The 27,420-nt window shown below is 36.1% G+C and overlaps 1 protein-coding gene across 1 annotated transcript in view; it reads left to right on the forward strand.

The window, feature by feature from the left end:
* LAMA2 (laminin subunit alpha 2) overlaps positions 1-27,420 on the forward strand; it is a 601,373-nt gene that overhangs the window by 285,167 nt on the left and 288,786 nt on the right. The window lies entirely within an intron of this gene.

Here is a 27,420-nt window from a genome sequence, read left to right on the forward strand (position 1 = left end):
GCCTAAGAATTTGCTGGAAACCAAATTTGGCATAGAAATTCTAACTGATCTGCTTGTTTTGCAAAAGTTAGTGCCTTAGTACCTAATCACACCAGAAACTGTAACGGTGACAGAAAAATCCCTTAGCAAACTGTTGCTGTGTATGCCTCTGAGTTTTCACCTATAAGAATATAGTGTTGCTTTTGAAGAAATCATTGATTAAACAAACAAAATATAATTGTTGTTAGTGGTTCTCTTGCACGACATATGAGTATCGAGAAAGAAAAATTTAGTAGTTCACATCTTATTCAGTGAATGGGAACTGGTGGTTTTAGCTGATTAAGAAAAAAAGAAATTTAACTAGTGGCCAGTTTCTTATTTTTAGCAGACTTCTAATGCTATTATGAAAAATGTGTTAATGAATAAAACATGTTTTTCAATGAATATTGAATACTTTAAAAGAGATAGTGTATATGGCATAAAATTCTACAACTGTAATAAAAATCCAATTAAATATTTGCAAGGCCTTTTACAGCAAGAAATTATTCTATCCTGTTCTATTTTGGAACCTCCTACATGCCCAAAAAGAATAAAATAACACGTAAGACTTGAATGTCTACAACTTAAAATTGTGGGGGGGGAAAGATAAATACATAAACTGTCAAATTTTTTTGCCCCGGCTCTGAGGAGTTCAGAGAAGAGCCTTGGGTCAAAATTGGATGCATTTCAAAGGTCTTATTTTTTTTACAATGGTGAAATTTATTTAAGAATAGCTTGTAACAGAATATTCTTTACGGCATTTTCCATATTTTTCCTTTGGTCATATGCTTTTTCTTTCTGTTGGCTGAAAATCAAACTGACATAAGGAAAGCAAGCAAATGGGATATTAAATAGCACCAGAGCAAAGAATTTGGACATCCTGTTCATAGTTGTCGGTGCCCAAAGATAACTTCCTTTATCCCGCTGAACTGTTTCTTCTAACCACCCACAATGAAGCACTTCATATTCCCTTACAGATCATTTTCACATCAAAAAGCTGTACTTGCCTGTGCTTCAGTTTCCACTCAGTGAACAAAATAATGGTAACAGGGTGTGCAAATTGTTTGAATATGGAAGACATTTTTTAATGTAATGTGGAAGCCCTTGGTGGTTTACTGTCAGATATCTCAGTATGAATGAAACAATTTGCCTTAATAACTGAACCATATAAATTTTTGATACGACAATAATACTGCAGGCCCTCACGAATTACCACAGTACATCTTAACTGCCGTGTCATATCACGTAAATTATAGTCATGATGACATGCTTAGCTTGGTTGATTTAATAGTTTGCTAAGGAAATGGAAAATTGGAGGGCCTTGTTTGTAAATTCAATAAAGCCACTTTTCTAAATAGTGGAGGCTAAATTCTTTACCAGTAATTGCTGTTCAAATCAGAGCCATTGCCAGAATCTGACAGAAATAGTATATCAAGAAACCAGTGCATCTGCTTCGATACTGAATTTCATTTACATCCATGACCAGGAGGCTGTAGGCATATCATCCCTCCTCCGCTTTTTGAGTGTTAATTCCTAAGTCAGAAAATATTTATGGGATGCTATTAGCTTTGCTAAATATTTGTATAACCAATTTTCAAACATTTTCCAAATCACTTGGTTATAAGGCTACTTATAACAGAAGGGAGATGTGCATGCATATTCTATTATCATGAAGATGCCACATGGCATCCTTCCTTTTTTTAGGAAGCTGACTCCAAATAATGCAACTGCTCTCACATGGGATACACTGCTGACATAGAGGTCCACCCGATTGTGATAAAACTCAGGCACACTCGCCAATTTAGCAAAGGAATATTTCTTACCCTAAGAAACGTTTTTATTGGCTGTGGACCCTCTTTGGAATCATGAGGCACACACATAACTGAATATAAGTGGGGGGGGCTAGTCAACAAGGCCTGGAAAAATGTAGCACATTTTTATACTGCTTAATATATCTAAATATCTTCACAATCTCGGTTATGAGTTAATTCCTCAATAGCGATCTTGAAAATGTTTTTTTTCTCTTCCTCACATGTGGGTGATTATTTAGCACAATTGGCACAATCGAGTGCTAATTCCCCCTCACCCCTCCCTCAAGACAGTCAAAGAGGATTAAGTCAGGCACCCACAGGGTTGTATTAGGCAGCATTTCATTTTCAAAATGCTTGGCAAGTGTTGATGCTTCATTGTAGGGCATTGGTTTAAGCTTGGGACCAGGCAAGAATGGAAAGAGCTAGAAGACAGCATCCTGCTGGTTTGCTACGGGCTACAGCTATTCAGAAGCTGTTTGGGTATTTCAGAGTTGGAATAATTTACTGCTTTAGTGAACGAAGTGCTATTGGAACATGGAAATAGTCATTTGGTTAAGGTTACCCTAGTGGTCTGAAATAGTTAGTACAGCTTCCAAAAACAATTCTCTCCACATCTGTAAAGTTCCCTGAGAATCTGGCTTGGCCTATCTCCTGTTCCCGCATTACCATTAAGGTTTACGATCCTGTCTCTGAGCATTATTAAATTAATCTTATGTGATTTGTTCTTCACAGAACAATGCTTATTTTCTACAACATTACATTGTCTTTTTCTGTTTCCAGAAAGCTTTTAAATTGTTTCATGTCGTTGCCAAGAGTACCTATAGCCTAGCTTAAGATGCGCATTGTGAGTCTGCTGACAAAATAGTATCTGGCTTCTGAAAGTAATCTCTGGTTCTTCTCTTGTGCTTGCTTGACTTTCAGTTCTGTCTCTCAGTTCTCAAATTGAAGCTGTGGATTTGAAGGAAATTGGTGTTTGAGATTCACAGGACAGGGTTGTTCTTAGCGCATAAAAGGAGCTCAACAAATACTTTGTGATTAATGCTCCATGCTTAACAACAACGATGGAAGTAGTTTTGATTAGTTTGTTCAGAAATGACTCTTGACTTAGGATTTATGTCAGGGTTGAGAAATGATTTCAAACATGATGAAAAAATTAAAAACCGGTAAGCATGATCTCCTCTCCTCTCAACAGCAGAATGTGTATTTGTGACTTCTAACTATTCAAAAGTGAAGGTCGAGCCTGATTCCCCCATCCTTAACTTCCTCAAATTCAAGTCTTGGATTAAATGGATTAATTAAGAAAGTATTGTGTATGGCGTGGCCAAAAAAGGTAAATAGGACAAGCCAACTGTGATTGAATTTTTATTTCATAAATCAAATCTCGTTAAGAGTGATTTGGTAATGGAGTAGTATCAAGAAGATTTGCTGCCTAGAACTAACCAAATGAATTGTTAGTGGTACATGAAGAAATACGTTTATTAAAAAAAAAAAAAAAAAAGGCCAAGAACTCACTTGTTGCCCATAGCTATGGTAAAGTCTACTATGCAAAACTATCCCATCTACAAGGACTCAAGGTCAAATATATATATCTCTCTCAAACTTGCATAACCTTATCGTAACAGTATCTTGATATTTTTCCTAATTAAATGTATAAAGTACTAATTCTAACATTACAAATTATTACATAAAAGAACATTTTAATGTTCATATGGATCATTCTGTTTCCAGCACCTTATAACAAAGTGCAATGGGGGCAAAGATCAGTTTTTACAATTGAGCAACTGAATATGCACCAAATAGGGGAGCATTCAGTTTGACAGCAGTCTGGTGGGGAAAATTAAGGAGTTCACGTAACAGTAATATCAATCTCAGGTAACTTTGGAATATGGTTGCCAACAAAAGTAATCTAGGCCTACATTGGTAGGAGTTTACTGGTCAGGTCAGGGAGGAAATGGTTATACAGATTCTGCACAAAACATGTCACCTAAAATATTCAGCTTGTGAATTTATGTTTTCATTTATCTTAAGATACATGACCAAAGCTATCAGCTGATAAGCCAAGATATCGCAACTAGTATAACAGTCAAGATTGTAGTCCAGATGTGTCTAGCCCTTTTCTACCAGTTGTTTTTTCATTCAGTTATGTTTATTAGTACTTGAAAGGCATTTGGCTTTGGAATAGAAATGCTTGAGCAGCTTATCCAAAGGGAAGTATAAGAAAGGAAACAATAAAGATACGAGTTTATATAAATGTAAATTAATGAAATAGAAAACAGGTATCAATAGAGAGGGCACAAACCCAAAAACTTGTTTTTAAAAGAATTACAAAGCTCTAGCAAGATTAATAGAAAAACAAAAAGTGTGTAAAGATACACATAAATGATATTAGAAGTGTAAATATGGACATAACTAAAATTACTTCCGAAAATAAAAAAATAAGAATAATCATGAAACCTTTACATACAATAAATTTAGTTAGTTATAAAAATAAGTAAATTTCTAGAAAAATAAAAATTAATAACCCTGACTCAAGGGGAAAAAACCTGAAAGTCATATGAACATTAGAACAATTGAATCAGTAGTCAGGATAAGCTTCCCAGTAAAATACCACCAGGTCTATTTTGTTTACAGGTAAGTTCAATGACTGTTCAAACCTAAAAAAAAGACTCAGTCTTATACACTTTTCTAGAAAAAAGAATCATGGGGATTATTCCTTGAGTAATTTTATGTGACTTGATGTGCTTGATATCAAGAAAGGTATGAAAAGGAAATCCCTGTCCAAAGTCACTCATGCAAATAGATCCTAAACAAAGCATAAACAATCTGAATTTGTAATGTATAATAATGGCAAAACAAAATTGGCCTAAGTGCTTTTGTCATAAGAGTTCAGGTTGGTTTAATATCAAAAAAATCAGTTTAAGTAATTGGCCATATTGACTGACTAAAAGAGAAAAATAAAATGATCTCAGTAGATGCAGAAAAAGAAACAGGCATAATTAAATATGATTCATGATGTTTTAAAAAAAATTGCAAAGATTAAAAAGGCACTTCTTTAAGTGACAAAGAGTATCTACACAAAAAGGCGTAGCAAATATTTAATATAAAACATTGAAAGACTTCTTTAAGATTACAAACATGCAACAGTCTTCACTATGATCGCTGTTATTTAACGTTGTACTACAAGATCTAGACGGTGTAGTAAGAGGAAATAAAAGATACGGAGATTGAAAGGGAAGAAATAAAACCACCATTTGTAGACGATAGGATTATCTGTTCTGTGAACTCAAAAGATAATATATAAACAAGTGAATCAAAAGGAGAACTGTGTATAAAATTAATTTGTGTAAGTCAATCACATTTCTTTATATCAGCAAGAATCAGTTAAAAAATATTTTTAAAATCAATCCTTTATAATAGCAATGCACATTAAAAGTACCATGGGTGCCTGGGTGGCTCAGTCAGTTAAGTGTCTACCTTTGGCTCAGGACATGATCCCAAGATCTTGGGATCTAGTCCCGCATCAGGCTTCCTGCTCAGCGGGGAGCCTGCTTCTCCCTCTGCCTTCCCCTCCCTCTGCTTGTGCTTGCCCTCTTGCTCTCAAATGAATAAGTAAAATCTTAAATAAATAAAAAAAAGTACCAATGATTAAATTAATATGAAAAAGCGAAGGACCAAGAATAATGCAAGGAAATCTAAAACAAAATCTGGAGATGGGTTTTTAATCAAAATTTATCTAATATAAAGAATTAGGATTTATTTTAAAAAGATAATAATTAAGACACAAGGCTATTGGTGTGAAAAAAGATATAAATACAAAATAGATAAAATGGGCTCCTGGGTGACTCAGTCAGTTAAGCAGCCAATTTCAGTTCAGATCATGATCTCAGGATCATGTGTTGGGCTCCGTACTTAGCAGTGAGTCTGCTTGAGGATTCTCTCTCCCTCTGCCCCTCCCCCTGCTTGCACCCATTCTCTCTCCCTCTCTCAAATAAATAAATAAATCTTAAAAAAATAAAATGGAACTGAGAAAACAACCCAGAACTATCTCATGGATACTTGATTTTTGACAAAACAGACTTTGCAGAAAATAATGGTAGGATAGGGCGTGTAATAAATCCTACTCATGCATCAGTTATCTAAAGACAGAAGAAAAAAAATCTCTGCATCCCTACCTTACATTATACATAAAAATAAATTCTGGTTGAAGCAAAGGCTGTAATTTCAGAAATCATTCTAAAAAAGCTTATCAAAAGTAATACATTGCAATTTTTGCTTCTGATAATAATTGAATAACAGAATCTCAATTTACCCACCTGCCTTAAAAAAAGAAAACATGAGAAAAAGTGCGAAACAACAATTTTTAGGCACTAGACAACAAAAAATATAGGGTCTGTGATCTCCGAGAAAAGAGAAACAAATGAAATAAAGCTTATGACTGTCCCAGATTATTGCCTGGGTACAGTTCCAAGTGCATGGAGGGAAAACCCAAACATCAGTGTCTGAAAGATAGAGATTGGAGGTCAAAGAAGCTAGAAACTGTGGGACAGGATATTGGAGAAAAGGGATAGGCGGAGAGAGAGGGAAGGAGACAGAGAGACAGGCAGATACACAGAGAGGCACAGAGGGAGAGATCTGTAAAGATATAAGGCAAGACGTCCAGCCTGGCTCAGTCTTGAGTTGGATGGGAGAGCACCAGCTAAGGCTGGTGAAAGAAATACCAATAAGTAGCAAGAGAAACAATTCCTGGAGCTATCACAGAGCTGGTAATAGTTCATTTTCCCACCATCTAAAATGGACCATCTTCCCCATTAGGTAAAGTACTCAGTATTGTCTTAGTAGGAGGGTTAAATTAGCCTGAGATTACAGGCTGCTCTAAACAAATCTTGAAAGCAAACCTTAAAAGAAAACAACTTGTTCCAAGTAAATTAACTGCATGCCAGGAAAAAAGTCCATTACTACTTAATTACAACAAAATCCAACACCCGACGATGTAAAATTCAGCATGTCTGGCAACAAATAAAAAATTACCAGGCATGTGAACAAGCCGGGGCAGATGAACCATAACCAGGAGGAAAATCAGTCAATGAAAACAGATCGAAATATGATGAGAAAATCATGCCAAGGCATATCAAATTAAAGAAAGAAAGAAAGAAAGAAAGAAAGAAAGAAAGAAAGAAAGAAAGAAAGAAAGAAAAAGAAAAGAAAGAAAAAAGAAAAGAAAGAGGGAGACAAAGAGAAAATCTTTTTTTTTTTTTTTAAAGATTTTATTTATTTGACAGAGATAGAGACAGCCAGCGAGAGAGGGAACACAAGCAGGGGGAGTGGGAGAGGAAGAAGCAGGCTCATAGCAGAAGAGCCTGATGTGGGGCTCGATCCCAGATCGCCGGGATCACACCCTGAGCTGAAGGCAGACGCTTAACCGCTCTGCCACCCAGGCGCCCCAGACAAAGAGAAAATCTTAAAAGCAACCAGAGGAAAACAGGAACAACATATACAGAAGGACAACGATAAGAAAGATAGAAGATTCTTGTCGGCCATGATGTGACCTTGAATATAGTACACAGATATTTTAAAGTATCAAAAGGAAAAGAAACAACATACAAAAAAATCAGTCCAGAATTATTTAGCAGGCCAAAATATTCTTAAAAAAGGAAGGCAAACAAAGAGTTTTTCAGAGAAATGGTGTTTGTTTTCACCAGCAAATCTACAGTAGGAGAAGTGTAGAAAGTTCTTCTGGTTAAAGAAATATGAGGCTGGATGGAAATTTATCCCTGCAAAACGAAATTAAGAGTATTCAAAACAGCATAAAATAATGCTTTCTCCACCGATTGCCGCCTAACACAGGACCTCAGGCTAGTCATCTCTTTGGCCCCAGGGCCTAACACAGTGGTTATTGAATAATAACAAGACACACAGACTTAACATAGAATTTCAAGTACTCTTTGTATACAATTTTCTTTGAAATTATGAAAAGAAAGACCATGTCATTATAAGAATGTGAAAGTACTTCCTTCTTCAACCCCCATTCCTCATCTCAAAACCAAAGAAAGCAAAATCAACACCAATTTGAAAGAGTTTCAATCAAATCTTAATGTAAAACTACATCTCCCCCCCATCTTTGTTAATAACACTCAATGCCGTGTTCTATATGCACCTCAGTGGAAAAGCACAGGGAACTGACGAATTGCTGGTTCTGATACACTAGCCCACGCTCTTGTGGGACAAACTCCCAATATTCTTTGTAGGGCAGTGTTAGGCCACTTGGAACCTTTCCTAGCCAGAGTGTTCTTTATATACTGGGTTTTTTGTTTATTCTTGTTGTTGATAGTGGAAAGAGCAAGTTTATAGGGAAGGATGGGAGACAGGTATAAGAGGAAGATGCCATAAAGACACAGAGAGAGGATGGCCATCTATAAACCAAGGACATAAAGCTGGAACAGGATCTTCCTTCACAGCCCTTGGAAGAGACCGATCCTGCGGATACCTTGATCATTGACTAGCAAACTCCTACATTATTTTCTTTCTTCCTTTTCATGAGAATCGATTGAAAGGGATTAATTAAGTAAGAAGAAGTCACGGTCAGTTATTTTTAGTGTTTTGGTCCTTATGCCTTTCACAGATCTGATTCAAATTCTAGATATCAACCTTATTAGTCTTATGATTTTGGACACATCCCATAATTTAATTGAGTCTTTCATTATCTGCAAAATGATAGTTCCAGCCTCAGAATTATGCAAAGCTCTCTAAAACACCCTTAACACTCAGAAGCTTTTCTATAAATGCTAATTTCTTCATGACTTTCTGTAATGGTGCACCATAGGAATTTATATCAGAGGTAGTCTGTATCAGTTAAAGACGTTTGTTGAAGAACACTTTGTCCCCTGTTTACTGCTGTCTGACAGAGCATCTGGTGGTGGTAAGGGACAAGATATCATTAAAGATAAAAATGAACAATCACAGAGAGTTAATTTTAGCAAATAAGTAGATTACATGACTTAAGCAGCAGCTTTGCAGATGTGAAGAAATTAGATCAGTTAGCTGGCTTTTTGAGAGACCTGCAGAATGTTTTGTACTTTATCTCAAAGGTACCCAAATAAATCTAACAATCATCGCTTCATGTCTTTCCAAGCAAATAATTTGATAAGTCTCCCACTATTCCTGCTTCACTGAAGGCCTGGTATGTAAAGGCAATTTCTGCCCATCAGTAACTAATTAGAGAAGTAAATTTTATAAGTGTAATAAACACAATCAACACCCTGTAGCTGTAATGTCAGTAAGGTGGTCATTAAGATAGATCCCAATTCAATAAGACTGGTGTCCTTATAAAAAAGGAAAACTTAAAGACAAACCCCCATACAGAGAAAATGCCTATGGGAGCATGAAGACAGCCAGCAACAAACCAGAGAGGGAAACCTAAAACACACCCTTCTTCCACAGCCTCAGAAGGAACCAACCTTGACTGAGGGCTTCTACCCTCCATAACTGTGAGATAATGAATTTCTGTTGTTTAAGACCCTCCGTTTGCTGTGCGCTCCTTTGGCAGCCCTAGCAAGCCAATACAAATGATAAGATATTCATTCTTTTTTAAAATTCCACATTTCCTTATTATAATTTGCAGCAGACAGAAAGCTAATCTAATTTCTAAAGAGGTTGTCAAAGTTGATGAGAAATAGCCCAACAGAAAAATGGGCAACAGATATGAGCAGTTTATAGAAAAGGAAATACATGTTGTATGCCTTAAACTTATACAGTGAGGTATGCCAAATATTTCTCAATGAAACAGGGAAAAATATAAAACAATGTTCGATCTGACTCAATATGATAACTACACTGGGAAATCATGTGTCATCTATCTTAGGAAAAAGAAAAAAAAATAGATAGCACAGAATTACTGAGACTTTAAAAAGACAAAGATCCTGGGGTCCCTGAGTGGCTCGGTCAGTTAAGCGTCCAACTCCTGGTTTCAGCTCAGGTCATGATCTCAGGGTCCTGGGATTGACCCCCAGTTCAGGCTCTGCCCTCAGCTTGGTTCTGCTTGAGATTCTCTCTCCCCTCTCCCTCTGCCCCTCCCACTCATGTTCTCTCTCTCTCTCTCTCTCTCTAAAATAAATAAATAAATCTTTTTAAAAAAAGGCAAAGATCATTATATATCGGTAGTGAGGATATACATCGATGCAATCCAAGAAAACCGATTTAGAAATCTTCACTAAAGTTACAAATGCACATGTGTTTACATATTTCTCTTCTGAAAATTTATGCTGCAGGTATATATAAACATGAGAAACGCAAAGTCATTCATTCATAAATGTCTGTGATGCCCATAAAAATGTCTGTCACTGACAGACGAATTAAATGAGTTTGGGTACTACATGTAACCAAACGCTATAAAACTTTAAATAAGGAAAGAAATTCTTTGTATGCTAATATGGAATGATCCAAAATATATGATTAAGTAATTAAACCTGGAAGCAGAATAGTATATATATGACCACCATTTGCGTAAAAAATAGTGGAGAACAAGAATATATATTTATAATTATAAGGTTACTTAGCTATTTAGAGTCATAACTAGCATTTGAATTGAGGAGAGTTTCCTTCTAGAAACGGTTTACGCCTTCTGTGAACAGAATATTATCAAAGATGTAAAATAAGATATTTTAACTAGATCAGCCTTTATTTTTAATTTAATCTATTATAAACTATTGCTTCTCTATTCTAGACTTTGTTGTAAAAATCACTGCTTTAATGTGATCATTTAAATAAGTATTAAGTGCCCCAATCCTATGAGCTAAAAATTGGTTGGCATGCTTAATTAATCACAACGGTTGGAATAACACTCTTAACTTTCCAGATAGTTTCAGGGAATCCTGTTATTGTCAGCAGTGTCTACCGGAGAAGCATAAAGTTCACATTTTTATTCCTGAGGTTTACTCATCACTTTAGTAGTAGTTGAGTCAAGCAGGTGCTGTCTTACTTTACTTTTTCAGAAGCTCTTCCTCTGTTACCTGGGTCTGAGATTCCAAGTAGTTGAAATCTGACATTTGCCACATGGAAGAAGGAGCCATGTGATAAGACCCCAATCTGAAATGTGATGAATTATTAAACAAGTAGTTTGTTGGGTGATTGAAAATTACCTGCAAAAGAGTGCTTATCTCCTTGAGGCACGTCAAAAGCTAACGGAATTGAACCAATTAGACTGACTGTCTCTTCAATGAGTTGTGACCTCTCGATGGTAATAGCTTATTATAATGATAAATGAACCTATCTCTCCAACTGAAGCCTGAGTACACACTTCAGCAGTTTCCCTGAATCATGAGGCCATTACCTTTCAACTTCAGATCGACAGCAGTGACAGCCACAGGAGCAGAGAGCATGCATGACTAGACACAGATGATTGTTTTACTCAGATGAATATATTTACAGCTATCTCCAAAGAAATGGGACCTCCTGTAGGTTGTGTTCACACCTGAAATATTTACTGTATGACGTTTCCTTTATTAAGAAGAAGAACTACTTCCTGGCTACATCATCATTCTGAGATAACTAGGGTTTGATTTTTTCTCATTTTTTGTTTGCTGTTTTCAATGTTTAAATTCCTTATTCTTGTTGGTCTCCTGATGGAGTAAAATTTCAGAATAAAAATATTTTCATACATTGAAGATACTTGTAATATACACACAAGCATATGTGTTTTTAATTTAGGAGCACGTATCCTTATTTAATTAATTTTATTTTATTAAATTCCACTGCTTATATTTCATGTGGACTGGGGGAATCACTCAGACTCCTTTATTTGTAGACAACTTTTGTAAAGATTGTTGGTTTAAGAACCACGCAAGTGTAAATACTTTAATTTTTGGTTTTTTATTTTAAAGAAATGTCAGAAGTTCTTCAAGTAGTTAGTGAAGCTTGATATCAATTTTCTTTTTCTGCTCTAGTGATATTTTGGTTTGAAAAGAATGAAAGGAGAAAGTGTTATTAATTGCATCTATAATAAAATACAGTGTTCTAATTCCTCATAAGTATTAGATGTCAGCTGCCGACTTCCCAAATATATTCTTAGAAAAAAATCTTAGGGGGCGCCTGGGTGGCTCAGTCGTTAAGCGTCTGCCTTCGGCTCAGGGCGTGATACCGGAATTCTGGGATCGAGGCCCACGTCGGGCTCTTCCCTGGGAGCCTGCTTCTTCTTCTCCCACTCCCCCTGCTTGTGTTCCCTCTCTCGCTGGCTGTCTCTCTCTCTGTCAAATAAATAAATAAAAAATCTTAAAAAAAAAATCTTAGAAAAAACCCAAGCAAAACCAAGTTTATGAAGGTACTGCAGTGAGAGGAACACCACCCACCTTGACGGAGTGCTAGTAGTGTCTTAGTAAAAATCTGGGGAGGATATTCACTGGTTTTAGGGGAAAGGTTGGGTAATTTCAAGGTGGTTTTTTTCATTGAAGGCAATTGGGCAGAGTTTATGATACCATAGCCTTGGATTTGTACAAGTGAGTGAGAGTGAGACAAGAATCCTGAATTAAGCGTTGAAGAGATACAATTTGTCTATGAGTGAGCCAGCTTGAATGGATCACTGCCCACGAACCAGGTTTTCTTGGAGCTTGTTTGGAGAATGGTTTAAAATAGGGGTTGGGAATTATGCTTGTTCGCAGCACTAACACAAGAATAGGGAATTGTACTGACTTTAGTTTTCACACACAGTAGCTGTGGGATCTTAACGTAGTTGATTAGTGTTTTCTGTGCCATCGTTTCTCCTGTAAAGATGGAGATAGTAATTCCCACTTCGCAGAGTTATTCAAGACAGTGCCTTATGATAAATTAGCTGGGCCTAATTTGAAGTTAGACATTATTCCATTGAAATTTTAGAAAGGCTATACACACAGAAGGAGGGAGGGAGGGAGGAAGGAGATATGAAAGAAAAAAGAAGGAAAGAAAGAGAGCAGGAAAGAGAAAGGGTAGAAAGAATCTGTTCATATATATTTAATTTTTAGTGTATTTTAATTTAGAAAGTAACTATCTATTGGGATCTCTCTCTTTTAGTCCAAATTTATCAAGAGCTGGTCCGGTCTTTGAGTAAATGCCTTTTCTCCAGTTTTCATCTGGGGCTGGGTATGAAGTGATCATCAGCCTTGGTGTTCTGGAAGTAAGTCCTTTATGATGAAATAGCGCTGGAAATAGCCCACAAGCAAAAAGCTTTATAGGCCATCGAAGGTCCCCAAGGCTGTTTGCTGCTTTAAGCTTATTTTTACTCATCATCACAGGAAAAGAAATAAGTAGGGCATTGTTCTTCTTATATCAAATAGTTTGAAATGAAGGTGTGATGGTTTTGTATAAAAGTCAAAATGCTTAATTTTGTTTTTACTTTCAAAACAAGTAGAGAGATACAATTTGGTTATGTTAATATCCAATCATGATTCTGCTCTTGATCACAAACTCTTCTGAAACTTTACACAGGAAACATTAGAGCAGTTTATTGTATGTCACTCCCTGGCAGATATTTGAAGGATGATGGGTGGAATAAATGTTTGAAACAGGAAACCATTTTTCGTTGTGCCAAACACGTGAACCCCGTGCTTGGTGAAAGATGTCTAGGCCAGGGGAGGTGCGAGCTATGCTGTGGGGGAGCCTGAGCCAGGCTGATCCCGTGGGACTTAGCAGGAACGGCTTTGATTCCATGTGCCTGACTCACATAGTGCAGTCTTTTGACTTAAAACAGATATGACAGGTTAAAAGGTTCAGAATCACCATTAAGCTAACCTCTCCTAAAATCTAGTTACGGCTACATCAGTCTCTCAGGTGTGGTGTTCAGGGCACCTCTGCTTCAGAGTCACCTGGGGTCTTTATCGAAAGCAGATTATTGACCCCTTATTCCGGGTTCACTCTGTCAGAATATCTGGGGGGAAATGTGTGGAAATCTACACTTTAATAACCTCCCCTAGTGATCCTTGACCCATAAAATTTTGAGGGCCACTCTTTTATGATTCCTTCGAGAAATTACTGATAATCAGTTAGGCATCTCTAGATGATTCTTGCGACTTAACATTCCTGATGCTTAAAAACAACAAAAAAGAATTCTGCGACATGCCTTAGTCTGAATTCAGAGGTTGACTTTCTTGCTCAGTAGTTTAGCCTGTACAAGGAAACCCTAAAATAACCTCTTCTTAGCCCCCACAAATTATGTAAATCTGAATCTATTTATCAATCTTGTTACAAACAGAAACACACCTACAATACACACATCTTTACATATTCACATAGGGAAAAGTGAATCTCAGAAAGAAGCCGTTTTCTTCTTTAATAGGAAGTCTAAGCTGCACTGCCATTAATATTTGGAATGAGGACAGTGGGCAGGACTGGAATATAACATGGGGGTTGGGGATACTTTCAGATTCCAGAAGAGGTTCCAGCTCTCCCTCAATATGGGTTAACTGCTTCGCCATGAGAGCTCTGCCAGCCCATTAGACAAGTGTAAACACAGGCAGGACCCTTAACTTCCCTGGTCCTCCATTCTTCACTGGTAAAGTTGGGTGAGTACCTTAGCAGCAGAAACTGTTGTTCAAACAAAATCTCAATCAGTGCGCAAAAACAAGACAAATGGTTCAGGTGGGTGACAGGCCAGTGGTGAGCAGGAAATAGCAATGGTGCCGATGGCGATGGTGCTGCTGGCAGGACGGGTACTGGTTACAGGGAGTCACAGGGCTAGGAGCTCTGTCTCCATTCACTATAGCCCTATGATCTCATCTGCAGTTTCCCCCAAAGAAACCCAGGATTTGGGGAAACATGGTATAATAAAACAGACCAGATGAATTAGAAGGTCTCCTGCATATTTAAAAGTTTATGATTCTAACACCAAATAGAATCATGCAATCACCTGACTACTAACAGTGACATAGAAACTCTACAAAATATAATAAAGTGACTACATGACATTAATTGAAAAGAAACAAATGTTTCTCAGCTGAGTGATTGTTCATATCCAGATGCACTGATGATACATAAGCCCAGACATAGAAAATGTGAGATGTGTCAGAGCAAAGCAACTAAAATGATTCAAGACACTGAACAGTCGGTGCTCAGCCCACATCATTTCTTACCTAGATTAAAGATAAAGCCATAGAACTTTCATTCCACCTCCAGTTTTCCCAATCTAATACTTTACTCACATGCCTGATAGAGGAAGATCTTTCTGAAACTCCAATTTGATTGCCTCAGTCCCCTGTTTAAAATCCTGCTGTCTTAAGGGTACAGTGAAAGCCCTGAGACCAGTCTGGACTTGTAGCTCAGGAGGAAACCTAGGGTCCAGCTAATAAAATGCCCATACGTATCCCCTACTCTCTTGTACTTTCCTATTTCACAGTTTTTATTTTTTATTTTTGTCTGAAATTCCCTTCTACCCTTTTTCTGAGTGACTAACTTCTATTCATCCTTCAAAATGCAGCCCAAGCATTGACTTCTGTAAGAAACTTCTCGGACTACCCTTTCTTCTAGCACTGGCTGAGTCAGGCCTTTCCTGTGCTCTTCCCCTGAGACCTCTGACCACCCAACATGGACAATATTCCTCCCTAAACCGTGATATCCTGGGTGCAACTAGATTCTGTTCCCCTTTGTACCTATAGGTCCTAGCAGATTGCTCTGGAGAGCATAGGAGCTTAAAAATTCCCTGTTAGGGGTGTGCCTGGGTGGCTCAGTCATTAAGCGTCTGCCTTTGGCTCAGAGCATGATCCCAGAGTCCTGGGATCGAGCCCCGCATTGGGCTCCTCTGCTGGGAGCCTGCTTCTTCCTCTCCCACTCCCCTTGCTTGTGTTCCCTCTCTCGCTGGTTGTCTCTCTCACTGTCAAAAAAATAAATAAAATCTTAAAAAAAATAAAAATAAAAATTCCCTGTTAGATGAATAAACAAATGCTCTGTGTGAATGGTAATTATTTTTGTTTCCATAAGATGAACCAGAGGAAATATAGGTAGGAATCACCCAAATTAAAAAAAAAAAAAAAATGAAACCTTAGAGAAAGTACTTGGTTGGATTTTTTTCAGAATTGCCTGTCTGGATTTTCTTAACTATTAAAAAAAAATCTGGGATCATGTAAGGCCACATCCATTCAGAGCCAGGCAAAGGACCCAAATAGTCTGCCAAATTCTTTTCCAGCTCTCAAATTTTATGAGCCTGAGCAGCATTGTTTGGGTAAAAGTCTTGTTCTTTGTGAATCAGGAGGAAGTTAAGATGTTTTGGATATTTACATAGAAACAAAGAATTTCAGAACTGGAAAGAACTTAGGCAATATTCTGTGAAGTGGTTTTCACGCTGTGTTCTGTGTGGTCCTTCTGTGCTAGGGCAGGAGGTATGAGAGAAAAGATGAGGAGCCCCTTTTCCTCTCGAACCAGAGCGCCATTATCTGTTTTGCACGTTGAGAGTACATGGAATGGAATATGGAAACTGAGACCCTGAGAGATTAAGTCACTTAGACAAAGACATATAGCTTCTCCAGAGACCAGGCTGACATTAAGTTTATGACCCCCTGACATCCACTGTAGATCTCTTTCCATTTTTCTGTGCAAAGCAGAAGAAAAGAGTAGGCTATTTACTTTACAGTCAAGGTACGTTAAAATCATGACTCTTGTTTTCAAACATCAATTTAGAGTTCATGCCATCAAATTAAAGAAGTTTGTTAACCAAGTTTAATTTGCTTTCACTAGGGAAGCAGCTGCCTTTCAAGATAATAAAATAAACACATACAATAATATTTGGTCAGCTGTGGCTTTTAATTTAAATGTTTGACTTAGTACAGTTTAGTCTGCTGGATTCCAAAATACTCTCTGCGAGAGAAGTGTATGCATTTTAAAGCATTTCAGATGTTTATTATGGTGTCCTAGGTCTGGCTGTCTTTCTATCACTCTGTATCCTCTGAGCAGACATGACTCTGCTTTAAGCAGCACATATTTTCTGATAGACTTGTTCCTTTCATTATCTAAAAATTTTATAAGAATGAGAAATAAAGGAGCGTCCACTTTCTTCTTTACTGTCTCTATAGTTTTGCCTTTTCTAGAATGTCATGTAGTTGGAATCACATAGTACGTAGCCTTGTCAGATTGGTTTCTTTCACTTAGTAATATGCATTTCAATGTCCTCCATGTCTTTTCCTGGCTTGATAGCTCATTTCATTGTTGAATAATATTCTATTTTCTGGATGGATTGTGGTTTATTTATTCACCTACTAAAGGACATCTTGGTTTCTTCCAAGTTTGGATGACAATGCATAAAGCTGTTATAAATATTTGCATGCAGGTTTTATGAGGATATAAATTGAGTGGGAACTTAAGTTTTCAACTCCTCTGGGTCATTTGGGAAGAGAATGTTTAACTATGTAAGAAACTGCCAAAGTGCCCTTCCAGTGTGGCAGGACCATTTTGCATTCTCACCAACGATGAATGAGCATTCCTAATGCTCCCCATCTTTGCCAGTATTTGGTGTTGTCAGTGTTTTGAACTTTGACCATTCTAAGAGGGGTTTAGTGGTATCTCCTTGTTTTAATTTGTGATTCCCTAATGATGTATGACGTTGAGCATCTTTTCATATGCTTATTTGCCATCTGTATACAATCTTGGGTAAAGTGTCTGTTCATATTTTTAAAACTAGATTGTTAATATTCTTATTGTAGGGATTTAAGAGTTCTCTGTATATTTCAATTACCAATTATCTGTCAGTTATGTTTTTTGCAAATATTTTCTCCCAAACTGTGGCTCATCTTGTCATTCTCTTGACAGTGTCTTCTTCAGAGAACATTATTTTGAATTTTAATGAAGTCTAACTTAAACAAATTTACTTTCACAGATCATAACTTTGGTATTATAACTAAAAAGTCATCACCAAACCTAAAGTCATCTTGATATTTTTCCTATACCGTCTTCTAGGATTTTTATGACTTTGAATTTCACATGATTTATTTTGAGATCTATCAATTATTTTTAGTTAATTTTTATGAAGGGTGTAAGGTCTCTATCTAAATATCTTGACTTTTTTTCTTTGTTTCCATGTGGATGTCCAGTTGGTCCAGCACCATGTGTTGAAAAGATTTCCTTTCTCCATTTAACTGCCTTTGCTTCTTCATTAAAAATCAAATGACTGTATTTGTGTGGGTCTATTTCTGGGCTCTCTGCTCTCTCCATTGATCTATTTGTCTGTTCTTTGGTCGACACTATACTGTCGAGATTACTGTAGCTTTATAAAAAGTCTTGAAGGTAGGTAATGTCAGCCCTTCATCTTTGTTCTCCTTCAATATTGTCTTGGCCTATTCTGGGTCTTTGACTCTCCATCTAAACTTTAATATGTTGATATGCACAAAATAACTTGCTGGGATTTTGATTTGGGATTACATTGAATCAATTCATCAAGTTGCGAATAGCTGACATCTTAACAATATTGGATATTTCTATGCATGAACATGGAATATCTTTTTACTTTGTTCTTCTTTGATTTCTTTCATCAGAGTTGTGTGGTTTTCCTCATAAATCTTGTACATATTTTGTTATATTTGTCCCCAAGCATTTTGAAATTTTTGTTGCTAATGTAATTGATATTGTACTTTAAATTTCAAATTCAAATTTTCATTGCTAGTATATAGGAAAACAATTGACTTTTGTATCGTTTTCCTCTTTAGACAGATGGGATCAAATGACTTAAAAATTAAATATGTTGCTCTAGCTATAATGAGCATCTCGAAAATTCTCCACTTCCTTCTGAGAAACAAAACCTGTGCATCTCAGGGTTATGGATAACATGCTGGCTACAAAGTCCTTGCAAGGCTTATCATCTAACGGACCGAATAGGATCCCAAGAAATTATTCAAGTCAGAGTTTTTAATTCCCAGTGAATTGATACAGGGTTATATGTAGTATGTTAGCTGTAAATCTAACCTACTATCAACACTTCAGACTTAGACACTCCCTACATCTAGAAGTTTTTGTTTGTTTTTAAACTCAAAAAGAAGAAACTAGAGATAAAGTTTATCCGCTCCATGCCACATGAATGTTTTTCTGCGGATGCTAGGATACTGAGGGGTACATCTTCAGCCCAGCCCAAATGTATTTCTGAAGGCTGTGTGGTGTAATATCAAATGTGATGGAGTCGTTGTAGATAATGCTGCTATAAACATCGGGTTGCATGTGTCCCTTTTAATTAGTGTTTTTTGTAATTTTGGGGAATATACCTAGTAGAGCAATTGCTGAATAGTAGGGTAGTTTTGTTTTTTTTTAACTTTTTGAGGAACCTCCATATTGTTTTCCATAGTGGCTGCACCATTTTGCCTTCCCACCAACAGTGCAAGAGGGTACCCCTTTCTCCATATTCTCGCCAACACCTGTTTTTCTTGTGGTATTGATTTTAGCCATCCTGACAGGTGTGAGGTGATATCTCATTGTAGTTTTGATTTTGTATTTCTCTGATGATCAGTGATGTTGAGTATCTTTTCATGTATCTGTTGGCCATCTGTGTGTCTCCTTTGGAAAAATATCTTTTCATGTCTTCTGTCCATTTTTTAATTGGATTCTTCATTATTGGGCTATTGAATTTTATATTTTGGATACTAACCCTTTCTTGTATGTGTCATTTGGAAATATCTGCTACTATTCCATAGATTACCTTTTACTTTTATTGATTGTTTCTTTCACTGCGCAGAGCTTTTCATATTGATGAAGTCCCAATAGCCACCTTATGGAAACAGCTCAAGTGTCTATTAATTGATGAATGAATAAAGAAGATGTGATATATACATCCAGTGGAATATTGCTCAGCCATAAAAAAGAATGAAATCTTACAGTGCCTGGGTGGCTCAGTTGGTTAAGCGTTTACATTCAGTTCAGGTCATGATCCCAGAGTCCTGGTATCAAACCCCACATCAGGCTCCCTGCTCAGTGCAAAATATGCTTCTCCCTCACCCTCTCCCCCGCTCCTTCTCTCTCTTGTTCTCTCTCTCTCTCTCTCTCACACACACACACACACACTCTCTCTCTCTCAAATAAATAAATAAAATCTCTTTTTAAACAAAAAGAATTAAATCTTGCCATTTGCAATGACATTGATGGAGCTAGATAGTATTATGCAAAGAAAAATGTTTAGAACCTAATATTTTAGAACCTAGGTTTTACTAGCTGTAAGATCTTAAATTCTTTCACCTTATATTCTTTGTCACTTTTGCTATATAATGCAGATTATAAATGCTACTGCATAGAATCATCACGATGATTTCATTTAATATATACAATATCTGCTATGTAACAGGAGCTGGATAATTATTTACCTCTTTCCTTCCCTTGATATTCCAGAAAAACAAATAACTTGATTCAGTATCCAAAATTGTACAGTGAACTCCAGGTGACTAAATCTAGAGGAAGAAGTTTTGTCACTTTATTTTCCCCCTCTTTATGTTTTCAAAAGTACCTATGGAAGAAATAGAACATTGACTCTCAACGAATTGCTGCCTCCTGATCAGTACAAACAAGGGCAATGATGGTTGACTATACCCTGCTGTGCAGGGCAAACATGAACTCAATATATGCCAGAAATCGTGAATCAGAAAGCAAATTCTGTTTTACAAATAATAAATAACTGCAAAACAACTAAGAAACAGTCACTAGTTAGACAACCACTGTAATCTGCAGTTAGAGCCTATGGAATAAGCACCATTGTAGAGATGGCAACTTTAAGGTTGATATTTTATGAAAACTAGTGTCCTTTGTTTTCATGTCAGTTTGAAGATGGAAGACTATCCTTGAGGGCAAAACATGCCTTTCATATATTAGGGCTGCCTAGAGCATATTCTGGCACATTATATAAATATTAAGTTATCCCTATAATTAAAATGATGTCCCTTGGAATGAGGATGGAGGCACATGGTTATCTGAATAGCCTTGAGCTACTTTTGCAGTAAGTAGATTCTTACTTTCCTAGAATATGTAATGAATAATGTTGTGTTACAAGTAAGAATTAGTGGTTGAAATACAAAAGACATTTTGGGGGGATTATGTAATCTATGTTACAACTAAAGGTATTTATCATGATAAGTGCTAGTCAGGGTTGAATCATGGTAGGATATATGAGATCCATTTTTTTCTTAATGGAAATTATTATTTTATTAATACAGTGAATAGTAATTTAATAAATAATAAAAGAACACTAATATAAAGTGCAATTTTAATATTTTATTTACAATGCATGATTTTTGTTAAACAATTAGAAAATACTTTCAAGTTATTGAGAATACTTGGAAGAGGTTGTAATTATCAGAAACACATAATACACGTAAACATGAAGACCTTAATTTTGAAATTAGATTTTGGAGCAAGAAAATAAGTGTTCTTAAAATACAGGTAAATACAAAGAGTGTGCTTTGAATACAAAATATGTATTTTTAGAATATTAAGTCCTTAAGTTACTTTTTTCCATATACAAGTCCCAACATCTGGTTCCTATAACCAGTTCATGTCTATTAGATTTGTAATTATGTCAATTGTGTGAATGCCTGTGAATACTGAATCATTTGGTCAATCTTAGGAGTTTTTTTGGCAAGTATCTACTGTCCTTGGGGTTAAATTCAGCGTTCTTTTAAGTTAGAGAAATGAATGTCAATGAACTACCTGTAGTAAGACTACCACAGTAAAACAGGAAGCTCTGCATTGTTTTACCCAAGAATCTTTCTCCTATGAATGTGCCCATGGTGTTTTCCATGGAGATCATCTGTTACCAAGTTGTGAGTAAATTCCAACCTTTCTTCTTTGAAAATACTCTGTTCCTATTAAAACATGAGATGTTTCCTCCTTTGAAACAGATTGTGAACAGATCTGGTTGGACCCTTTTGAATATTTTTCATAGAGAAAAATGAAGACAAATTTAAATAAACTTCAGTTTCTGAGAAACTACAGGATGTCATCTATTCTAGACTGTCATTCATGAGCAATGACAGCTTCCTATTTATAAGCTCAGGGTAGTTCAGCCTCTGTAACCGGAAGAGGTGGTTCTGAAGCTCAGATACAAATGGATCCTGTGAATTTTCAGAAAATATTTCTCAAAGTCCCTTGGGAAAAATAAACTCGGGCCAGTACCAGCAGTTTGTGTTCCAGAAGACTCTGTATAAACCTAGTACAGGCAAGAAGTATCTTTCTTACTTTGCTTCTTAGTAGTGTACAAAGGTGGAGATAATTGTCACTTATAGACCCACCAACACCACCCCAAAGCCGAAAGCTTTTGGTTCACATCACCAAAATTCATAGTTTTTGTTGTTTTTAAAATGAGTAACACCAAATTTTTATTGCCAACAGGTCATGACATAGTCTAATGTAAGTGCAGAAACTATGAGTAATGAATCAAGGCTTAAAGCCTTGAAACGTAAAGTATAAACTAGATTAAGATGAATAATATCCCCAATTCATGATTGCAGATGACATTAAGAAAAGGCTTGCTATTACCACAGATGGCACAGCAATTAAATCAATGTATCAAAACACAACCCTACTCTTCTAAGTAATGTAATAATGACATTCATTTGAAATGTCTTATTTTATCATGAAAAAGATTCATTTGTGCAGTGTTTTTCCTCCTCTCAACTTTAATCTTCTTGGTGAGAGGGACAGTATTTCATTCGTTTTGTGGTGACCCTCCCTCTTAATCCTGCCTTTGACATAATAGCTATTCAGCCATATTTACTATATTCAATTGACTTTTATAAATCTGGGTTTAAAATGTTCAATATATATATATATAACATACTGGTGCAAATTATAAAACCTTTCTTGAAAACTGGCTAAAGCATATTTAGTTGTTAAACTTCTAGGGGAAAAAATGTGATTAGATGTGATCTACCTCTACAATATAAAATAGTGATAGGCTTCAAGTTAAAATAATGATTTTCTCATTTTTCAATATTTTTAATGTCTATTATAATTCTGTACTTCCTGAAAATTGATTATAATGAAGAGATCCTGGCCATTATAAAATTGTCATCTAGTCATAGGTAAAATAAATAGGAGAATTATGGTGATTCAAATACAGAAAGCATTTAAATTGGAAAAAAGATGAATTTACACTTCTAAAACATGTTAGTGTTCATTTTCTGTATTTTACGTTAAATTTTAATTTGCAGATACCTAAATTTAGATATATGTGTAGAACTGTAATCATCTTTATTAAACACTAGTTATTTATTGTTAAATATTTATAGGTAAAACCACAAATCTATGTATAACTTCATAGAAGTGATAAAAACACCCATGTAGAGTAGTGATTGGCCAATTATTCCTTCAAGAATTTCTGTTAATTTGCTAGTTTTCATGAGTTTGGGGTGAGACACCCTAGTAATGCCTTAAATCATATATGTCGAAACATATGGTTAAAAAAGTACTCTACCTTATCAGTCTTCAAGAACCCAGGAAGTATGCAATCGTAGAAGTGTTGTAGTAGGAACATTAAAATTTCAATATACGTATTTTATTTAGTCTAAAAAAAAAGAATAAAAACATTTTAAATATTCAATGTATAGATGTTGCTAACCCATTCAGTTGGTGAGGTACCATTCTGAAGATGTTCTGAGGGAAAAAAAATAGCATTTACAAGGTGGGAGGATTTATAGTAGTAACCTCACTTGTTCATTAACTGAAATATTATGATATATTTTACTATAATTTTGCTCAGCTAAGCTGGTTTATAAGTTATGTTTCCTATTTTTTTTAACTAATGAAGGTTCACCAAATAAATGCATGTTTTTTGTTTTTATTTTGGTTTCGGGGGGCAAGGGGCAGAGAGAGAGAGGGAGAGAGAGAGAGAATCTTAAGCAGGCTCCATGCCCAGCACAAAGCCTGACATGGGACTCGATCTCACAACCCTGAGATCATGAATCTGAGCCAAAACCAAAAGTCGGACACTTAATCGACTGAGCCACCCAGGAACCCCAATCATGGGTTTAATATATATATCCCTTAAAAAGAAAAACTACAGTGAAGACAGTATTGCCATGCACATAAAAGCAAAATACAAGAAAATACTCATGCTTACCATGGCTCTATGTAAGAGCTGTTTCTGCTTCACAAAATGAATAGCAACTAATGACAACATCAAACCTCACAAAAAGTTGGTCTATTAGTGGGAATTTGTCTTGCAGGATCATCTTTTATTTTACAGAAACAAATTTGAAAGCAATCGTTCAGAAAGTTTCCATCATTTTGTGGCTCAAGTTCATGTTTACTTATCAACTACGAATACACTTCTCTGCACTTTGGAACTAGAGAATAGAATTATCTAACCTGTTTTTAAAGTCAGAACCCAAGATTTCCATGAGCTTTGAAACTTTTTGTTAAATATATTAAAATGCCACATTATTCCAAGTAATTTTCAAGGACAGCCAATTATCATAAGAAAATTTATTATCCACATTTCAACCAGATCCTATGATAATTGGTGGAGAGGATTAAAAATAAGTATCATAGTCTCTCAGCCAATGATGTAAATCTTACAGTGGGAACTGTGTATTTTGTGTGTGTGTAATATCTTTTCTAAGCTGTGAAAACCATTAACACTAAGCGTTAAATGGAACTAGAAACAGACCTTAAAATTTCAATACTTAGTAATATCTTTAGTAAGCCAACATTTTCAAAATAGAAAGGCGTATTTAATTATGTTGCTCTTTCTAAAAAAGAGTATTACATTGTTGAGTAAAGAAGAGTTTTATATAATAATTAAATTAAGTATTCTAAAAAATAGGTTTCATTTATTTCTCATACTTTTAAATTTTTATCTTTGTTTTTTAACAAATACATATTGTCATGCATATTATGTAATATATTAATACATAGCATATAGACACAACATGTACTATAGATGTGCACTCTCATATATACAAAAATTTATGAATAAAATTGTAAAACCAAAAGTCTAGTAACCCCTGCTCTAAGTAACGGAGTGGTATAGTAAATCCAGCCCTGAGAAAAATCTATGAAATAAACAAAGTTTATGTTTCATGCATAATTAACATCATTCCAACTGGGGCTCTTAGTCTCCTGGTGGTTATCCAGGATTCTCTTATTGCTCTTAATTATACCATTATATAGTCTTAAGTGATCAAAATAGACACAGAAGGGAAGTACCATTGCAAACTACCATTTGTTGAGTGATTTATGTATTCATTGATGTCTACTATTTGTCAGGAACGTTCTAGTCTGTGAGCAGCAGACAAAAATTCTGCCCTCTTAGAGTTTACATTCTAGTTAGAAGAGAAAAAATTTGATTAGAAAAGTACATAAAATATAATATGTTAGGTGATAATAATTACTAAGGAGAAAAATAGAGCATGGTAGGGAATAGAATGACAGCACGTGGACTGTACTATAACTTTAGGTAAAATATTTATTCAAAGAACTGAAGATAATATAGGAGCAAAGTATATGGAATATCTTGGGCAGAAAGATCTTATGGAAAGAGGAAAGCAACTATAAATGTGCTAAGACATGAGGATGCTTAGTATGTCAAAAACATTCAGGATGGGATGAGTGAGGGGGAGAGTAGAAGGAGATGAGGAGGAGGAAGATACTGTAGAACTTTAGGCCATTGTAATTTTTCTCTTATTTTTCTCATAGTGAAATGGGAAGCCATTGGGGTGCGTTGAGCACAAAAGTGTAATTATCTGACTTGTATTTTAACAGGATGAACATGATTGTTACATTGATAACAGACTAGAAGGGGACAGGTGCAGAAATAGGGAGACCAGAGGCTTTGCAATCATTGGGTCAGCAGATAGATGGCTTAGACTAGAATGGTAGCAGGGAAGGTAATGAAGAGTGATTTGATTGTGGATGTATCTATATATAAAGCCAAAATATGTATCAGTAGTTTGGCTGTGGAATATTTAAAGAAAAGAGAAGACAAAGGAAAGAAAAAGAAAGATAAAAAAAAAAAAAAAAAAAGAAAGAGGAGAGCCAAGGATGGCTTCAAAGTTATGGACTTAAACAACTGAAAGAATAGAGTTGCCATTTACTTAGATGGAGAAGACTGAGAACGGCAGATTTTAGATGAAGATCAAGAGCTCAGCCTTGCTTCTTTATTGTTTAAAATGCCTTTTAGACATCCAAGGGGAGATGTTAAGATGATAATGCCATACAAGTCTGAAGTTCAGTATCTGGTGGAAGGGATCTGAACTGAAGATTAAAAAGAAATTATCAGTACAGATGTCATTTAAGCTAGGAGACTAGATGTGATAACCAAGAAAATTAGTAAAGGAAGATAAGACAGGTCTGAGGATTGAGGCTTGCAGCCCTCCAACACTTAGAGGTTAGAGAAGTGAGGAGGAACGAGAATGGAGACTAAAAAGGAGTAGCCAGAAAAGTAGAAGGAGAACCAGGAGAATGATATATTGAAAGCCAATTAATCAATAGGGCTCAACTTTGTCAATACTACAGATAGGTCAAATAAGATAAGAAATGAGAACTGACCATTGGGTCTAGAAATGAATGCAACTGGTGAACTTTAAAACTATATTTTCAGTAGAGTGATGGGGACAAAAGGTTGGTTGGTGTGGCTTTATGAGAGAACGAGGAGAAAACTTTGGAGACAGCAAGCATAGACCCCTGTTTCTAGGAAGGAAATAAGGACACATATGCTTGTATGTGAATTGAAGTGTTGCTGGAAAGCACTGAAGTCTTTTGTTGGCCTTTACATTCTTAAGAGTAAAAAAAAGTAGAAGAAAGTTGGGCATGAGGCTATGGAAGGAGATTTTGGAGTTTAGAGAAGAAAAAAAGAAAGTATGAAGTAGCATTCAGGATCATAGTAGCAAAAATGGACCATGCAGTATTTCTTCCGATGTATCCATCTCAACAGTTGCAGGTACAGAGAAGGTAGAGAAACAGATTTAACCCTAGTGTGGATTAGCCAAGAGAGTATGGTGAAACTAGAGAGGGGCAAAGGAGTTGAGACTACGTGCAAAAGAGAGATTAAAATTACTGACCATGGACTTCATTATGGTGATGCAAAAGCCTCAGGCCATACAATTTCTCATTTTTCCTTCATTCCAATGCTATTAATATTTTAGGTGTTTGTTTTATGGGACTATATAAAGTATTAGAAAATATTTAACATCTGGGGCACCTGGATGGCTTAGTCAGTTGAGCATCCAACTCTTGATCTCATGGTCATGGGATGGAGCCCTGCGTCTGCCTCTGGGCTCAGCGGGGAGTCTGCTTGAGATTTTTCTTCTCCCTCTCCCTCTACCCTCCCCCAACTCTCATGCACATGCACTCTCTCTCTCGCTCTCAAATAAATAGATGAATCTTGGTTTTTTTTTAAAGATTTTATTTATTTATTTGAGAGAGAGAGAGTGAGCAAGAGAGAGAGCACAAGTGGGGTGAAGGGCAGAGGAAGAAGCAGACTCTTCACTAAGCAGGAAGCCCTGCAGTACTCGATCCCCAGACTCCAGGATCATGACCTGAGCCGAAGACAGATGCTTAATCGGCTGAGCCACGCAGACACCCCAAATAGATGAATCTTAGGAAAGGAAAGGGAAAAAGGAAAGGAAAGGGAAGGGGAAAAAGGAAAGGAAAGGGAAGGGAAAAAGGAGAGGAGAGG

The sequence above is a fragment of the Ursus maritimus genome, unplaced genomic scaffold (genome assembly GCF_017311325.1).
Source record: "Ursus maritimus isolate PB19 unplaced genomic scaffold, ASM1731132v1 scaffold_13, whole genome shotgun sequence".
Lineage (NCBI taxonomy): Eukaryota > Metazoa > Chordata > Mammalia > Carnivora > Ursidae > Ursus > Ursus maritimus.